Source organism: Pinus tabuliformis, chromosome 8, assembly GCF_031772625.1.
Source record: "Pinus tabuliformis cultivar Carrire ecotype Pingquan chromosome 8, CPIR1, whole genome shotgun sequence".
NCBI classification, from domain to species: Eukaryota; Viridiplantae; Streptophyta; class Pinopsida; order Pinales; family Pinaceae; genus Pinus; species Pinus tabuliformis.
The window spans coordinates 562,561,324-562,578,545 of record NC_142294.1 but is presented as its reverse complement, the minus strand read 5'-3'; the positions used below and the strand labels follow the sequence as shown (position 1 = coordinate 562,578,545).

Here is a 17,222-nt window from a genome sequence, read left to right as displayed (position 1 = left end):
TAATCATCCTGACTACAACATGATGTCTCCCCACCTCTTCTCTAGAGGTGCATGAGCACTCATGGCACAGTCATCATCGGTCTCAACTTATTTCTCCGCCTTAGTCGGAGCTACCTTGGAGTCGGAAGCCTCTCCCTTGTTCTTCTTCCTGGGACACTGGGATGCATACTGTCCCAACTCCCCACAATGGAAGCACTTTACCTTGGAGATATCCTTCTTCTTCCTCTTCCCTTGTTGTCCCGCAGATGCTAGAGCTGCATCCTCCTACTCCTCTTTCATGATTCGACGTTGCTTCCCACTACTCCCCGCCTTGGTCAACCGTCTGATCTCTTCTTGGCGAAGAGCTTCCCACATCTCTTCCCATCCTGGAAGATTAACTCTGCCCAAAATGCCTTGGACAAATGTCTCCCACTCCTCAGAGACTACATTCAGGGCAGTCCTCACCATGAACTCCTGATCCAACGCAACCCCTATGGAAGTAAGTTGGTCACGAATCTCCTGCAATCTGAGGAGGAAAAGATCTATCTGCTCCCCCTTCTGCATCTGATACAACCACAACTAATTCTCTAATAACATCTTTTGTTGCACGAAAATGCCCTGATACAATGTTCTCAAAGTATCCCACATCTCCTTTGCTGTGTTCTTTTCAGTAATATGTGGTACGACATGATCCTTAACCCCATCAAGGATTATGCACTTTGCCCTCGCCATTGCATCCTCATACTTCTCATTATCAACTGGGTCGACTAGGATAGCCACGATTCTCAAGGCGAAGCCCTTGATGCGATGTCTATCCAAGACTGCTAGGATCCTGGCCTTCCAAATGACAAAGTTGGAAGCCCCATCCAACTTGTCCTGATCCCTCAATCCATTCACTGCCATTTCTGCTCCTCTTCTGGACTCCCTCTGAGTTTCGACTTCCCTCCTGGAAATCTCCCTCTAAGTCTTGATTTCCCTGCTGGAAATCTTCCTGCCAAATGTTGAACCGCTCCTCTCCAATCCTCCTTGCAACTGCAACTCGGATCTGGATTTCTTGGCTAGAAATCCGTTAAGGTAGCGACTCCCTCTACCTTGGTTCTGTCCCGTTAGGTATTGTTCTGCTTCGATGGAAACAACATCCCACCAACTTTCCAACCACAATCTATCCACAGCTACCTAGGACCCGGCAACTGAAGAAACTGAGCCTTTCAGCTCTGCACAATCCCGAAAAAGGCTAAATCGCTCCTCTGGCCAACTGCATCAATCCTACCTAGCTGAGTACGATGACATGGCTCTTCGTGAGCCTCTTCTGCCTCTCTCTGCCTCTGCGTTGGCCCTCTCTTTGGCTCAAAATGATGACGCAAGCCCTCTACGTCAATTCTTCTCTACTGCCTTCTGCTTATGAGCAGCTCCGTCTCTCGGGACAGCTGCTATTGCGGCAAATTTCTAATATCACTAATGCCTTCAGTCCTCCTGTGATCTACAACCCTCTGATACCATGTTGAAATTTCTAAGTTTGAATGTTAGAGACCCCTACTGCATTATCTGGTTTATTTCTCCTACTTATTTATTCCATTAACAAGTTATTTATACATATAAATACTGAAATCTATGTTGCAGGAAACGTGGCATAGAGGTCCGTTTCCGTACGGAAACGGGTACGAAACGCGGAAACGCGTTTGGTACGGCCGTGAAACGCGTTTCCGGCCATACTGCCACGTTTCCCGAAACGGAAACGTGGCCAGTACGGCCGGAAACGCGTTTCAGGGCCGTACGACCCACGTTTCCTCATTAACTTGTGTTTTTTTTATTTTATTTTATTTTTTTTTTTTAATTTACTTTTAGGGTATGTTAGTTACTTCTAGATGTGTGTCTAAAGTTATAAAAGTGAATTTTTGCCCTAGTGTTGATATGCAGTTCATCAGTAAGTTTGAGGCATATGCAGTTCATGGTAATGTTAAATTCTTAAAGTAAAAGTGATATTCTCCTTTATTTTTCATTTTCATCCTTTTACTTAAATTTTTAACATTACCATGAAATGACTCAGGATGTTTGAGAGTGGTTTAGCCCCCATTGGATTTCATATGGAGAAAGTAGAATTTTAGATCTCACTCAAAATCCAGCAGACTTATTTGTTTTTCAGGATTTCAGGATTGGGGGGATTGCAATGTTTCCATTGGACTTTATCATGTACTAAGGTATGGAACTTGTATTTAATCAAGAGAATCAAGCCCTCTATGCAGGGGAAACTCCCAATAATCAAGATCATGTAGGGTACTAGGGTATGAAACGTGTATTTAATCAAGAGCACTAAGGTCGTTCGACTACGTAGGAGGAGACTCCCAATACAACAGTGGTCCTTCTAAAGAATGGGATGTGGATGCAGAAAATCCTGATTTGGATCTCTCTCTTGCAGCCTTATAGTCTTTATTGTACATGCAACCTCATATATTAATATAAATAAAGGTTGATTTTGAGATTTGAATATATAATAAACGTTGCTTTTGCATATTCCGATATTTTTATTTTCATTATGTGATCATTCATGAGTAAATGTGATGTAAATTAAATCTTAATGTTTAAATGTAATAAATTATAATGTATCATTTATGCTTTATGATTGCACATATATATATATATATTTAAATATTTTCAATATATATATATATATATATATTCGCGTTTCCCCGTTTCCAAAATTTGGGGAGGTCGCGTTTCGTATCGCTTCCCGTTTCGGAAACTCGTACCCGTTTCCCCATTTCGTGCAACTTAGACTGAAATAAACACAAATGCAGTCTTAACTCATATACAGATCATCAACTGAAATACTGAAACAAACACACAGGGACAACGTTATTTTTGGACAATCATCCCCGGAAAAACCTAATGCGGGAAAATCGGTGCAACAGTCCTGAGAGTTTTATTATTATGCAGATTCTTGAGTACAACTAGGGTGCCGAAATGCCTCACCCAACAAAGATTGCTACACGGCAGTATTACCTCTTCTCAGAGACAGATATTCAACCTCTCAGCTCTAGTCTGCCCCATGAAAATCCTTCTAGCGCTTCCTCTTGGCTCTGTGTTAGCCCTACTAGCCTCAGCGTAGCTCCTGAACCCTCTGTGTCAGCCTTCTGACTCTCTATGTCAGCTCTCTGGCCCTCTGCGTCACCCACGCAGACCTCTCAGCCTCTGTGCAATCCCCAGCTGCCTCTGCATGGCTCCTGCTACATCTGCGTAGCTCTAGCTGCCTCTACGCCAGCCATTTTGGTCACTACGCTGACCCTCTGGCACTATCTCTGCCTCTCTGCTATGTACTCACTGCCCCTCGCTAGAACATATCACTTGTTCGAATTTTCTCAGCAAGTCCTGCTCCAGAAAATCGAACTGACTGATCAATCTTTGTGTATCTCCAACTGACCCTCAAGCGTCCTCTTATATTTTTCCTATCGAGTCTTCAACAGCCGAGATTAAGTCTCTAATCAACGACTAAAATTAGATTTGGCTTGATCCATGTCATTTAGAACATTCTCACCCAGTTTTATATTAATACCCATTAATATTTTAATTTTCTTAAGTTTAGACTTAGGAACCCCATTAAAAATGTTAATTATTTTAATATCTCTCCAACCGGGTGGAATTTCCCCAAACCATTTTTGGGTCTTGGAGATCTTATGTGCCTTAGCCTCTCCACCAATTTTCATGGCTAGAGCACATCTGATGCTACCACAAATCAACATGAAGTTGATCTAGCAATCTAGCATCTTCTCTATCTATTTGTTCAACCTCACACATGTGAATATGTTCTTCTTCTGTGACATCGCATGTGTGACAGAAAGGCTGAATTTCTTAAGCATATCAGAACAACATGACCAAGATTTTTGGGTGCAAAAGTAGGTTGAATTTCGGCCCTAGCAGATCAAACCAAGCCGAATTGTTTGGGCAAAAGATTTGACTTGTCTAGAGGGAAGTTTGACTAGGTGTGACCAGAGTTCTGTTACTAGTCAGTTGGACTTTATTTTGACTTGAAGAATTAGATTATCTCTATTGAATTGAATAATTTCTCAAGGAAAAGGTTGTTAGGTTTTTCCCCCATGTGGGTTTTCCTAGGGTAAAATAATTGTCTTTTGTTTGGTTGTTTGTTTATGTCATTATGATCCTACTGTCAAAAATGTTTCTACTATTGATGTCTTCTGTATAATTGCTTAATGACGAATGAGAATATGAAAAGGACTAAATCATTAGAAGTAATTATCAATTTAGAAGACCTATGAAAAATCAACATGGTATCAGAGCTTGGGTAAAAGAGCAGCCTTACTAAGTCATCTTGCTTTGAAAAGAAAGGAATCCATAGTCATCTAATCGTTGTGTTAAGAAAAGAAGTGTGCCCAGATGTAACCCAAGCTATCTTAAATCCAAGTTTCCATTTCTTTGAAAACCCTAGATAGGAGGCTTCAAATCATGGCCAAAATTCTCAGAAGGTCGAAAGGCCTCAATCCAAGTCTCAACTATGTCGAAAAGGCCTCAAAATCTAGACTCAGGAAGATTGATCAAGGCCAAAAGTCGTCAAGGACTAGGCAAATTAGGTTGTAGACCAAGGGGACTCAAACTCTTGACATTTTCAAATCCATAATGCCTTAGATATTATGCACAAAAGGTGCAAATGATGATTCCTTAAAGATTATTCAAATGTTCCTACTATTGTTATAAACAAAGAGAAAGACTGGAGACACTATTTTTGAAGTAGAAAGCAAAAGAATTCATGTTTCATCACCATGTTATACTAATCATACACAAGGGATTGAGTTCAATATTTAAAAAGGGGCATTCATAATTTTTCTCTGAAGAAGAAGCCAAGTTCCTCATCAGTCCTTTGAAGACCAAAGTTCTCTTAAAGGTCGTGTCATTCTCAGAACTGAAGATTGTCCCTATAAGGAACAAATTGTTGTCATTGTTACATTTGTTTTATCTATGTGAAGAAATCCTATGGTCAGAATTTGCTAAAGACTCTAAAGTAAAGTTTGAACCTTGAAGAATATTCATTCATTGAGGTCTGGTCGACGAAATATAAGCCCGGTTGAAAAGTCTAAAAGGCCTTAACTCAGAATATTACAAACTTGAAATATAAGGGTCCTTGTATTCAAACATCTTGGCATGTGATAATGAGAAGGCAAATTTGATCTGTATAACGTGTTCCATTTTCTGAGTAGTACTATCCATGTTTTTGCAAAGTTGTTGACACGATTATTGATTTTTGATCTCGCATGAGGAAGGTTGAGTGGGGACTAAACACTATGTTTTTAAAGAAGTCCTATCCAGATATTCGAGCTCCATCCATCTCTCATTGGAAAGTGCCTCCTCTTCACTATATGTGATGACTTCAAAGCTCACAAATTCTGATTGGATTGTCAATATCAATGAGACGAAATCTACAATGTTATATGCTCTCTCCATTGGTTCTGCTATGATTTCTTGATGCTATAAGAAGCAAGCTATCATTTCCTCGTCAATAACAGTATCAGAATATAAGGATATTGTTTTAGCTAAATATGAGACAAGTTTGCTAAGAAGGATTCTTAGTCACTTAAAATATTCCTCAACATCATCTTGTGATAATCAGTATAGCATTCGAAATTTCATTCTAAAGGAATCGCAGAGCAAAGCTTTGAGTTGGCTTATACTCCATGTAAGGTGCAAATGGTCAATAGTTTACCATATAGAGAACCCTTGCATACTAGTTGCATAATGACAATGGCATATCTCATGGTTAGGGTTATAATTGAAATAAATTTAAAGTCTTTTCAAGTTTCAAATGCCTCTAGGTTATTATTTTCTTTATGGATGGCATTGGAACACCATGATCTCGTCCTCTCCTCTGAAGACACTTACCTTCACCTTGTTCACGTGATAAATGAAAGGGTGATTCCTTGCTGACAACTATATTCTCTTATGGTTTTGACACTTGTCTATAGTAGGATAATTTGCACATAAATTTTTGGGCTTAGGGTTTGTAGACCCTAGAAGACCTAATAGCATATAACCCAATGTCATCATAGTTTTGAATTTGGACTATGATTCGAAGTAAGATAAAGTTGCTAAGGGAGATATGTAATCCACACACCTGTACATTTGGTACCCTGAAGCGTGATGTGCTAATCAAAGTTCGTGTTCGGACCTGTGTAATGACATTTCCTTGGAATATGTGTTCAACAACAAAAATATTGTTTTTGAAGTTGCAAACTCTAATGCTATGTACCTTGTACTTTATGGAAATATCTTGTATAACTAAGGGTTCTTATCAAAGATGCAAAGGATAACTTGCATTGTACTAGTGTAACTATGATAGATGAAATATGTTGTTGAAGCCATTGCTTGAGCTTTTCCTTCAAGTATTTGAGAAATGATCAGTTTAATTTGATTCAAGAAAGTTGCTCCAAAAATAAAGGGAGCTGAGAAGAAGAGTCATAACACTTGTGCTATGAGACCTTCTTGGAAGATCTGATAGTCCTAGGGTTTGTAAACCCTAGGTAAATCTTGAAAGATATGATTAAGAAAGTCCTAGGGTTTGTGGACAAAACACAAAACCCAAAGTATTGAAAGACTATGATTTCGATAAATAAAGAAACCCTAGCTCATGCAAGGAAAGAAAGGAAAGCAACATGGCTAATGATGAGTTTGCATATGGATTTCTATAATTTATGCAAAGAAGACAAGGATCAAGAGGGAGCTGACAAATTCCCTTCAATCCTCAAAGATAAGTACCTCATATCTTTCTTCCTTAATTGTTACTACTTTATTTCTGGATAGTCACCTGTCTTTGTATCCTTTTGCTTGGTCATAATTGTTCTTCCATGGCTTCCTAATGACATTTGCAGGTACATTGTGAGGACAGCCAAGTCTCTGGCAACAGGTGGAAGCATTAAGCAAAGTTTGTGGCAAAGAGGATTTTCTCAGCAAGAGTAATTTGCATTCAATAGGGAGAAATACTACCATGACCAGAAGAGCTTCCAGCTCAGAGGGAGCAGTCTTTCAGGACAACAAGTTTGGAGGAAAGATGTATATGGAAATTGTGTCGAGACTTGAAGGGGAGACAATGGTGTTCAAAAGGGATCTACAAGCAGATGGCAACGTAAAGAAATACAAATCAAGATTCATGAAATTCTCCTAGTAAGAAGGAGAACATTATTGTTAGAAGAAGGCTTTGTACAGGCTCCTCGAACTTGGTATTCTTGGATTAATGGATCAATGTCGATTTTGTTATCATATAATTTGTTACTAACAACGACAGAAGGACTCATGTGATAGAGGGAGCAGTTAAGCCTTGCTTCAACTTCAGAAGGAGTTGACCTCTGAGTTCAAGATGAAGGACCTAGACTTGATGCACTACCTCCTTGATCAAAGGAAGCACTCAATCAAGGTGACCAGAAAGCAGTTGTGATGTTAGCCCCAGTAAAGGAATAATTGAGCCAAGGCATATGGCTCAACATATGTTGAAGTACCAGCATGGGATAGTTGGTTATGGTATAGTTAGTTATGGTTTGAGATATGTCTCAAATAGTGAAGTACAGCTGCAGGGATACACAGATTGAGCAAAGAGTGTAGAAGACAGAAATAGTACATCAGAATTTTACTTCAAGTCAAGCTCCACTATGATTTCTTGGATGAGCAAGAAGCAGACATCCATTGCACTCAGTACTATAGAGGCTAAGTATATTGAAGCCTGGTTGGCGAGTTGTGAAGCAGCATGGGTTCACTTGCAAGATTGTTTGATCAAGTGCAGGTGACAACCATGATGACAAGTTGAAGCACATTGAGATCTAGCACTCAGACATGGTACAATAAGGGGCAATGTGGCTCCAATACTTTTCTACAGAAAAACAGGTTGTTGACAAAGCCTTTATCTAGGATGAAGCTCGTATATTTCGAGGACGAGCTTGGAGTAGTTGAGAGTGCCTCTGTCAGCAAGAGGGGGTGTTGAAGTTGCAACACCAAGGACAACCTCCCTGGATCAGGTATATTAACCAGGATTAGGGAGAATGGTCTAGAAAGGGACAGTCGTTCTCCCTGGGTCAAGTATGCTAACCAGAATTAGGGAGAATGGTCCATAATGTATAGATTCCCATAATTACTCAACTGTAGAGTTGAGTGGGTACCTTTTCAGCATCAGGCTCAAAATTACTCTCCAGACAAGTTGAGTGAGCACATTTAGCATCAAGCCTAGAATTACTCAAATGGATTGAGTGAGGCCTTTGGGATTGGGACAAGGATTACTCAAATGGATTGAATGTGTCAGTAGGGCTTCACCATGGGTCAAAGATGTTGACCAAGATTATGGTAAACTGGGACTAGTCTATATACCATGGGGTAGAGGTGTTGACCAGAATTATGGTGACTAGTTGATGTTAATGATGTACCATGGGCTAGAGGTATGGACCAGAATTATGGTGACTAGTTGATGTTGTTGATTTACCATGGGTCAGAGTTACTGACCAAGATTATGGTAAATGGATGATACTAATGTTGATGATAAATGATGAATTGTTTTAACTTTTTCTTAGACAAATTTGTCAACAAGAGAACATATGAATAGTCATTATGAATACCTCCCTAGCTAAGAGGGAGTGTTGAATTTTGTAGTTATGGTCAGCCTTCATAGTTAATATTTTAGCCCTTCAAAATATTAAATATAAGACATGTTCTTCATGTCAGTTTCAAAAAGAAAAAATTTGAATTTTTGGCTCTAAGGTGACCAAGTCAGCCCTCCTTCAAGTCAAGTCGGCCCAGCTTCTAGAAGCACCCATTCGGCCTCCCAGAATACTATATATACACCCCTTGTTCTCCTACAAAAGTCACAATTCAGATCTCACATAAGACATCTTTTGCTCATCTAGATGAAGAAGACAAGAGAAAGGAAGGACGAAGTTGATCTAGAAACCTCGCATCTTCTCTATCTATCTATTCAACCTCACACTTGTGACTCTGTTTTTCTTCTATGACCTCGCACGTGTGACAGAAAGGTCGAATTTCTGAAGCATATCCAAACAACAAGACTGAGATTTTTGGGTGTAGGAGGAGGCCGAATTGCTTGGGCAAAAGATTGACTTGTCTAGAGGGTAGTTTGACTAGGTGTGACTAGGGTTGTGTTACTAGTCAATTTGACTTTATGTTTGACTTGAAGAATTAGATGCATCTCTATTGAATTGAATAATTTCTCTAAGGAAAATGCCGTCGGGTTTTTCCCCCATGCGAGTTATCTCAGGGTAAAATATTTGTGTCTCTTGTTCGGCTATCTCTTCATGATCCTATTGTCATAAATGCTTCTATTGTTTATGTCTTCTATATAATTGCTTAATGATGAATGAGAATATGAAAAGGACTAAATCATTAAAGCAATTGTCAGTTTAGAAGAGCTATGAAAAATCAACAGCTACCACCATCCCCAACCCAACATTGGCCTCTCTTTCTAATTCTCTTGGTTTGGATGCACTCACTCCTAGACATGCTCCAAGTCCACGAGGTGTACCCAACAAATGGCACTTAACTCGAAAGTAGGTGCTCCTAAATTGACTATGGAAAAAACTACATGTCCAAAGGGCATTCCCTCCTCCCTTTAACTTCGTCCAAGGCCCTTGATGTTTTGTCACATACTTCCACAATGGATACTTTTGCTCTTAAGCCTGCTATCTTTGCTAAAACAGTGGTTTTTCAGCATTTGAAGATGTTGTTGCAGCCCCACTTCTAGCAGATTGAACATTAGCAAAACCTTAAAAAAATGGGGGGGGGGGGGGCTCAACATTCGTGGGGGCATTCCTCCCTTTCCTTTGCCCTTTTCCAACTCTCTTGATGATTGAGCCATGATTTCTATGAAATGAAGAAGAAAATAGATTGCTACAGAAAAAAATCTTGAGGACTAGTGAACAAATCCACTTACCCACCACTTGGAATCAATGTTACATTTATCGTTATCGACAATTTATCGTTGGGGGTCCAAAATTTAAATTATCAGCAATATCAAGGAAAATATCGGAAATTATCCGGAAACTTGCAAAAAATACAAAAATAGTCCATTTTTTCAATTTTTTATTATTTTAAAGCAACATCAACATCAAAAAAACACATTGTCACACAAATATGAAAATAAAACTACAATATAAAATTTATAAGATGTAGATACTCAAGTCTGAAATACGATGTTTGTCATTTTGTCTTGACTCCTTAGTCATGATTTCTAACAAGATAATAGTTAAAACTTAATATAAAATCACATTAAAACAAAAATAAATGTATCTCATGAGATGATCATCATGAGGCATCTAGATTCTAGATACTATAACGATAATCCGATAATAATACTACACTAAGAAGGTGTGGCCAAGGATTAGGTTTCCCTCACCCTTGAGAAGCTTGTGGTTCCCATGAAATTCCTTACTTCCTCCCTCTAATCTCTCTTTCTAGTAGTATTAAGAATTGCGTTCTTTGCAATAAGGACAATGTCTGGGTAGCTCTAGCGAAAATATACCCATCATGCCCTGGGATTTTGGCAAGGTGGTATTTCAAGCGGGTGATTCCACCAAACATTTCCATTCCACAAAGCTTGCACCTCAGATTTGCTCTATTATCATCCTCACATGGCTCACCATACTCCCACATTTGGTCCAATGGCTTTGCCATTTTGTAGAGCTCTAATTAAATTTTTAAGTTTTGGACCTACCACACAAAACAAATGTGGAAATTCAAAAGAGGGTAAGAAGAGGTAGACTCTAAATTTATAGTATATACTTGGAAAACAAAGAACACGAAGGCAATTTTTTTTACATGCCTGGAAATAATAAATATGGATATGGCATACTGGAGTAAATCTTCACTCCAAAAATGCTCAACTGATGGCAAAGCAAACTATGGATTTCCCCTTGTTTGCTTGATGAAAAATGGTCACGAGACTCACATGACTCTCAAAGCTCTATCTTAGCACGAGAAAAAACAAAAATGACCCGTAAAAAACCCAAACCGCATCTTATATTCATGTTTTTTTTCTAGCAGGGTGATAATTTCCGATCATCTCACGATAATTTCGAAATCATCGCGAAATTAGGACAATAAATTAACCTAGGTAAATTATCGCAATAATATCGGTAGAGGGTCTTTTGGCGATAATATCGTGATATTTCTAATATTATCGCGATATGTGCAACACTACTTGGAATCCCTTCTAACTGTATAATAACCTACTTAGCTACACTTCAAAACCTCTTAGACCTCCAACCTATGGGTGAAATGAGCTTGAAAGAGGGGGAAAGTGTGATTTTATGGACCGTGGACCACTTTTGTGTAGAACACATGTCCATATCTTGGGACACATTGAGGACGCATGCTTGGCACATGTCCTATTCACATATTCATATCCGACACATGAAATATGTGACACATGGGCCATTTGGACATGTCCAATTACGTAGCTAGAAACCCAAATTGAAGCCCATCATACAAAACCCAGGTTTTGAGCTGCAACTTGTATAACAAACTTAGATTCAGTGCAATACAAAAATAATGGATGGGGAAAATAACCATATTGTCTAATCATCGATGTCCATGATTATCAAGATTCAAAACTGAAGATATGTGCACGGAATATCCCTGAAATCTGTCCAGAATGTCCCTAAAATCTGCTCGGAATATCTTGGGAATGGTCAGCAAATCTCCAAGTCCCAGAGAGAGTCCCTAGCAATTTGGAGACATTAGATAACGGTTGTCGGGTCATCAAGTTCCTAAAACATAGGAAAGAAGGGTACATGGGTAGCTGAGTTTTTTTTTTTTTGGGGGGGCGGGGGGGGGAGGATCGGTCCCCATGCAACATAGTCCAATGCATATCCTGACGCTTACTGCAAAACATCAACATGTTGTCGAATTATTGCAACCTCTTCAATAATGGAATGGAAGTGAGAGGAGATCATTATTAACTTCATCACTGGTCGACTAAATACTATAAGAAAGAAAAACTCCATCGTGGTAGTAAAAAATTAATTCAAAAAAGCCACACACTTTGTGCCAATGCGTTTTACCATAAAACATCTGAAATTGCAGAGATATTCCTCAGCAAGATTGTGTGACTACATGAAGTTATGAAGAGGATTGTATCATATAGAGATCTGAATTTCACTTTAAAATGTCATGTGTTTGATCCATGCCGTGGGAACTAAATGTAATTTCAACTCTTTATCACCTGAAATTGGATGGATAGATAGAGAGGGTAAATCATGTGAACAAAGAGATGTTATGAATGCATGTGTCAGATAGGTCAATCAAGTGGGGAGAATATCTACACTTAGTTGAATTCACCTACAATAATAGACATCACACATCCTTAGGCATGAACCCACTTGAAGCACTTTACAAAAGGTGGAGTAACACCCCGATCAATTGGATTAATCATGTAGATCAGATCTCGCTAGGACAGGAACTGTTTAAGGAAATGGAAGTGCAAGTTGCCAAGATAAGTTTAAATATAAAAATTTCTTAATATTCAGATAAGATCATGCAGACCTACAAATCACTAAGAGAGTCCTTTGCATTAGAAAGAAAGAAATTATATTAATGTTCGCAAAGGCCAGAAAAGTCAATGAGACTAGTAAAAAAAGTGACAATGGCAAAGTGAAAGTACATAATGTATATCCTTATCAGGACAAAGGGCTACACTAGTAAAAGGACAAACCATAAGGCAACAATACAAAGATGTGAACCCAAGGAGGAAACCATAGAGGAAGACCAAACAGTGATGTGATTAGAATATTGGTCAAATCCGAAGTAGAACCAGAAGATAAGCCAAAATTCCAGTCAAATCAAAGGAAGATATTGTAGCCTCATCAACCATAGTAAAGGCCCCACTGTAGATCCTGAGGATATCATTTGGAGATTGGCTTGGGTTAAGAGGACCAAGCTAGATTATCCTACAAAGAAGCCAAATACTCCATGTTTAAGCTCTCCAAACATTGGAGTTGGAGAAAAAGTATTTATGCAAGTAGAGCTAAAAAAGCTCAACGATATCTTGCACCTATATATTGTGGACCCTTTGTGATTTGAAGTGAATTGGCCCAATGGCCTATAAACTATATTTGCCTCTTAAGATCAAAGCTCATAATGTTTCATATGCCATTACTTAAGTAGTAGGTTTATGAACCTAACCATGTGTTTGATGTCGCTAGAATATTGGTCAAATAATGAGTAAAACCAGAAGAGAACCCAAAATTCCATTTGAATCAAAGGAAGATATTGTAGCCTTTGTGCAAGAGAAACAGCATTTGAGCAAGTAAAGCTAAGAAAGGAAGAGAAAAAGCATTTGTGCAAGTAGAACTAAAAAAGGAGTTTTGCTGATCTTGCACCTATATATTGTGGACTTTGAGATTTGGAGTGAGTTGGGCCAATGACATATAAATTATATTTACCTTCTAAGATTAAAGCTTATAATGTTTCACATGTTATTACTTAAGAAGTATGTTTATAAACCTAATCATGTGCCTGAATAGCCTATGAGATAAGTGGAAACAAATGGAGACTTCCAAACAAATTGGACATAAATATTATATTGAAAATTCAAGATGTTTCTGAAACAAACCATCGTGAAAGTCAAGGTCCCATGGAAGCACTACAAAGCTAGTGCAACAACTTGCGAATTGGAAGAGACTACAAAGGAATAGTACTTCAAGCTCTTCCAAAACTAGAAAGGGAGATCACACTAAGGTTAATGCTTATTTTAAGAGGAAAGGGAATGTAATACCTTGACTCGGCCAATTTTGGGATTTTGACAGTTTGGTTTGATAAGTTATGGTTATATAGTAGTTCAGAATCCAAACTAATCAATGTTTGAGGCCAAGTCTCTATTAGGAAGATCCATGATTCACCACATATTAGGAAGATGTCATTTTTGAGGCCAAGTCTCTATTAGGAAGATGTCATTTTTTGGCAATCCCTCATTTGTAGCATATAAGCTTGAATATCAAATACATTACCTAGAAAACTTGCTACCGGGTGTATATTGAGCTTTACAGTTACATCTCTTCTAATATGTCTCTGAATTAAGCTGCCTAAAATTGCAATCATACAAGATCATCGTTTTAAAACATAAATTGCATGGAAACCAAACATTCTTTTCAAGCAGTTATATAAGGACCTCCTAGTGAAATTGAACATACTAAGTGCATCTCATTTACGTTCTTCATACTCTTAAATAAGAATCTCGTAGTTGAACTGAGCAAACTAACTGCATCTCATTTAAGTTCATTTTAGCACATTATCTAAATTTTTCTACAATTGATGAAGAACAACTATAGGTTTCGCTAGAACAAGACTCTTCCTTATGATCAAGAAGTTCAAGAGACACATGCGCCTTAACTAAGGGATGCAGACCTTGAAGGACAACCACTATCTTCTTTCACAATTTAAAGGACCTTATTTCAAGGTTCAGGGAGAGGGCCCTGCTGTGAACTAGATCCTAAATCTGGACATTGTGAAGTGTTATGACCTGTTATGGAATAATTTGAATTTGATAATGTCCTAAGGTAAAAACTAAGCATAGCCCATCTATATGCTTTTTTCATGTCGTTATAGAGATTAGTAAACTCCACAACCAGATAATCATATCTTGTGCTGAGCTCAACATCATTTAGCTGAAGCAAACAAGGGGAGACGCAAATGCCTTTAGCCCTTTGCTGTTAGCTCAATGAAATTTTTCGATGCAGGGCTTATGCAGTTTCAAGAAAGCAAATGTGACAGAGGCATTCAGTCAACCTCTACTGATCACCGCTCATTGGACAACTCAATTTCACAAAGCAGGGATTGCTCAATGCAGTCTTTGAATAACTGTCAAAAGAGTGAAATGCAAAGAATAGGAATCGAACCTCTACCATCGCCCTAACAAATCGCCACTATTCAGCAGTCCAGGAAGCGTCAAAGACGTCATATTTTAAACAAACACTCGATTACCATAATCAACTAAAACATAGAGCACATTTTTCATTTGAAACTAAATGTTCATTTCAAAACTTAGGCATCAGAAGCTTTCCATCTACAAACCCTTGCCTTCAAAAACCGTTCTCTGATGTTTCCAAACAGTAAACTGTCCTGATATTTTGAAACATAGAGATCCCCCACTTAATCCGACAAACATGTACATGAGCACTCAAATTTGCTTCCATTTCCAAATAATTTGCAAACAAACTCATGAGTTATCCAGTGCATATCACTCCAAATAAATATGCTAGACAATTACTTACAGAGCTGTTTCGAATAATTTCTGCCGATCTCACACGCCTACGACAAATTCTTCTCGCTGACTCTGGAAAATTCAGACAGCATAAGGTTTAGTACAAAGCTGCACCGCTCCTCCCAATGAGTCCCCTTGTACCGACAGCTCTTGTCTAGATATATACATTTGTTTCTCTGTACGTCGAAAGCTTAAATTGGGAGCAGAGCAATGCAGAGAACAGAGAGAAAGAGGAGGGCGAAAGCCGTCCTGTCTCCCTTTCGCAATCCACTGTACGACGCGACAGCGAGCTCCAACTTTGTATCCACGGTCCCCCGCTCAGTTGCCGCCGGGTACATTGATTCGTCGGTTTACCCAAATCTCTTCAACGCGTTTTTTTTTGTCCGCACGCTCCGGACTACGCAATCTAGTAGAAGGTTACTACTGGTAACCAATTAAATAAGGATTCTGTAAAAGGCCTAAATATGATCCAGTTTCATCATGATCTCTTGGAATGTCGTTTCTAACAAAAATGGTCTAAGCCGAAGTGGATTCACATTATTCAAAATTCTGCAGGGAAAATTTTGAAATTTGTGTATCATTCCATTTAAATAATCATCACCTCCATTTCTAAAATGGTTTTAGTTAAATTAATTTTTAATATTATTAAAATTGTATTTTTAAATGTATAAATGACTGAAATCATTTATTAACCATATTAGACAAAGGATTATTGAAACACTTAGTCTAAATAACTCACAGATTAACCTAGAGAATAATGGAAATTTTATTATAAAATCTGGTAGAAATTTTTTGAAAATATGGGGTTATAATTGTCGAACTTTAGAATTTTGGGTGTCTCAGGGCTTTGGATGGTACTAAATCCATTTCCACCATCAAAAAACCGATTCAAACACTCCAGCATGATTTTTGAAAAAAATTACCGGATTCCGGCAGATTTTTGTCATCTGTGCAAATTTGTGGCATCTGTAGACAACCGCTTATTGAAACGGTAGTTTTTATTGTTTAAATTTCAATTTTGAGCATCTTGGTAGATTTAGATCCCTGAAATCAAATAGCAAGTTGCAATTGTTGAAATTGCAATTTTGATTCAATTGAGAATTCCTACCATAATTTTTACTGAATTAGGGGGAAACAACATAAAATGGAGTGGTTTGAGTGTTGTTTATGTCCTACTCTTAAAAACCAGTGAAAATCGCAATTTATTTTGAAAAAATCACGATTTCTCCCAAAAATATCTTCTTCTTTTTTCTTTTCTTTTTTGCTAAAATCACGATTTTTCCCAAAAATATCTTCTCTTTTTTTTAGCTGATTTTTTGCAGATTTTTATCAATTTTTGTGATTTTTTCTTTTTCGGACCCTCACCGAGCAACATTGTTAAAAACCCTTATTATACTTAGCTTGTGTAATCTCAAATTGATATTTGTAACTCCAACAATTTTTTAGTATATTTTAAGCAAAATAATTGGAAAATATGACTATGAAAGATCCAAATTATAACATGTTTACACTGCTCTTATTTAGAATTCTACATTTATGAAATTTGGGAAAAAATTAATATCTCATTTCAATAATCAATAAAATACATTTGCTACAACATTAAAAGTCTTAATCAAACTTCTTCGAATGAAATGTTAGGAAGGAGAGATGTCACGCCAATCAATCATCCAATGGATGGGCACAATTATCCAATATAGCAAGTATGTATAACATCCATTTAGGAAGAAAAGGGATATGGGAAAAGAGATCATTGTGCAACAATCAAGATTTGCATCCTAATGAAGAGTTGATGAGGAATCATACAAGGAAAATGGCATAAAATGGTGACTTGATAGGGTATGATGCAATAAACATAGTTGAGGACAACATAGCAGTTATGGGTGATTACAGTTCTCTAATTCCAAGTCGTTATTGTTCTCATCTATGTCTCCACGCTGCATAAAATGAACCTCCCAACACGCACCATCTCTGAGTGAGCACTAAAGGAACA

General features: G+C 38.0%; 1 protein-coding gene across 3 annotated transcripts in view; it reads right to left on the bottom strand.

The window, feature by feature from the left end:
• Positions 1–15,623, bottom strand: part of LOC149236711 (LRR receptor kinase SERK2-like) — a 247,647-nt gene extending 232,024 nt beyond the window's left edge. For all 3 annotated transcript variants that reach the window (XM_089372457.1, XM_089372458.1, XM_089372456.1), the window contains exon 1: positions 15,243–15,623. The gene's annotated coding sequence lies outside the window, so the exon portion shown is untranslated. The remainder of the gene's footprint in view (positions 1–15,242) is intronic.
• Between the last annotated feature and the right edge of the window lie 1,599 nt (positions 15,624–17,222).